Genomic DNA, 2,761 nt, shown 5'->3' with positions numbered 1-2,761 from the left:
CATCAATTCATTATTTCTTACCATATTAAAGTTAAATTCCATTGTGTAAAAGATATTCAAGTCAAAAACAAAACTATAAAACTTTTGGGAGAAAATGAAAGTTGCTCAGAGTCCATGGAATTCTCCAGGCCAGAATACTAGAGTGGGTAGCCTATCCCTTCTCCAGGGGATCTTCCCAACCCAGGGATGGAACCCAAATTTCCCAAGTTGCAGGTGGATTCTTTACCAGCTGAGCCACAAAGGAAACCCAAGAATACTGGAATGGGTAGCCTATCCCTTCTCCAGGGGATCTTCCCAATCCAGGAATCAAACCAAGGTCTCCTACATTGCAGGCAGATTCTTTACCATTCTTCATCAGGGAAGAAAGCACAGCCAAATATCACTTTGACAGTGGAGAAGGGACTGATTTTTTTAATGATAGAAAAAGCATAAGTCACAAAGAAAAAGTTTGATCAAATTGTCTAATTAAAAAAATTAACTCTCATGCCAAGAGGCAGGAAAAATCATGTAAAAATAAGAATGAATTTTGCAATCCAAGTAATGATAAAATGTCAGTTTTGAATACATAAAGAATTTTTATTTAAAAAGACAAACCCAGTAGGAATATGGGAAAAATAACACGAAAAGACAAGTTTTCCCGAAGGAGGAAACCTTCATGGTCAATAAATATACAAAAATATATTCTCACTCTCTCACATGAGTGATCAAATTTACGCATGAAACAGCAAGGCGATACCGTGACACACATCAGTTTAGGATAATTAATAAGCCTGTTCCAACCAAGTGTTGGCAAAGGCGTGCAGAAATGGGGGCTCTGTCCCAAAGCTAGTGGGCATTCTGACTGGTGAAGTGACCACTCCAGAGAACAATATGGCACCTCTCATACATTGTCCTCAAGAGAAACTCACATGTGCACACGACTGATGTGTACATGGTGGTCACCGCAGCTCTGTTATTTCATAGGATATAAGTGGAAGCCACCCAACGGTAGAGGAACTGATAAAGAAGGTCTGTTGGTTAAATGGAAGCTTGAGCTAGATCTGTTAAGACATGGAATCAAAGTGGGCGCATTTCTGACATGATGTTGAATGAAAAAAAAAAGCAAATAGCACTGAAGGAATAGTGTTGTACTAAGTATTTGTCTAAATGCTTAAAAACATGAAAAATAGATGTGTATATGCTATTGCAGGAATGGTAAAATTTGTTAATGGCAATGATCCGTATCAGCTTTAGAATGGTGGGTATCTTTAAGGAATCATGGCAGGGGGCTGTTGTGGAATGAGCCGTGCAGCTGAGATTTAGCTGTATCTGACATGTTTTGTTTCTGAGAGAGTTTGGAGGCCAAACATATATGGTAAAGTGTTATGTTTAGCTTTGGTGGAAGACACTGCATGGCAGCATGTGGGTGGCCCAGAGCCTGGGCTCCCTGTGAGTGAGTCCATGTCTGAGAGGGGACTCAGGCAGGTTGGCAGCTGGGGCAGTTGGCTGTTGTCCAGCCTGGGGTTCAGCCAGTGGCTTCAACAAGTGGTGTTTCGAGACGCTTACAGCAACAGGCCTTGCTGGGCATGTAGAGGAAAGATATAGGGCAGCCATCAAGAGGGAGAAAATCACAGGACCACGTGAAGGAGTTGTGTATAAGAGCAGCTCTAGAGCATTGGAAAATAGGAAGTGAGTGGGGTTAGGCTGGGGTGGGCAAGGGATGGACTTTTGCTTTGAGGGGAGCCTGTGCTGGCTTTTGAGCTTGTTGTAATGAGGGAAGTGAGTAAATCTAATTTGTGCTTGGAGATTACTTTAGTGTCATTTCCCCCTGAATTTCATTTTATTCAATAAAAAAAAAAAAAAAAAATCAACCTTGGACCAGCACTGTATTCAATTCTTCAAGTGCTGCTGCTGCTAAGTCGCTTCAGTCATGTCCTACTCTGTGCGACCCCAGAGACAGCAGCCCACCAGGCTCCCCTATCCCTGGGATTCTCCAGGCAAGAACACTGGAGTGGGTTGCCATTTCCTTCTCCAATGCATGAAAGTGAAAAGTGAAAGTGAAGTCTCTCAGTCGTGTCTCACTCTTAGCGATCCCACGGACTGCAGCCTACCAGGCTCCTCCGTCCATGGGATTTTTCAGGCAAGAGTACTGGAGTGGGGTGCCAATCCCCTTACAAATTCATAGTGGTCCTTTGCTCTTAAAACATACACACACACACACACACATAATTTTTTTTAACATAGTTTTACAGAGGAATGTAAAGTTCTAGGTGATCTTGTTTCCATACAATTCAAAAAAAAAACAACAACAAATCAAATTATTTATCAAAGGTATTCTTTAGGACATTGTGCTTGTCTTTTATTTTTTAACTGTCCTTCTGTGTCTACTCTAATTATTCAATACAGGCTTCAATCTAGTAAAGGCATGTTGCTGTCCCTTTGAAACATAAAAATGTCTAATGTCAGGAAACCATAAAGAAAGAGTACTCTCTACCCTAGATTTTGACCTATATGATTCTTTTCTTCTGTTTGGTTTTACTTAATTGAAAGACTGTTTCTTATGTTTTTCTAGTCCCCTCATGACTATTTTCATTCTTTCTAGTCTCATTTCAGAACTCATTCAACCATTTCTGCTTCTCAAGGCGATGCTATTCTGTTGGTAATAGAGAAAGCTCCAGGTGCAACGCTGAACCTAAATTTAGGATATTATTAAAAGCATTTAATTCACATAATTGTGTTTGATTTGAAAAAAATGACTAAATCTTGGATTGAATTGACTGAG

This window comes from Bos grunniens, chromosome 26, assembly GCF_055505025.1.
Source record: "Bos grunniens cultivar Pamir isolate PY7600 chromosome 26, Bosgru_T2T1.0, whole genome shotgun sequence".
In the NCBI taxonomy this organism is placed as follows: domain Eukaryota; kingdom Metazoa; phylum Chordata; class Mammalia; order Artiodactyla; family Bovidae; genus Bos; species Bos grunniens.
Note: the sequence above shows the minus strand (reverse complement) of the source record.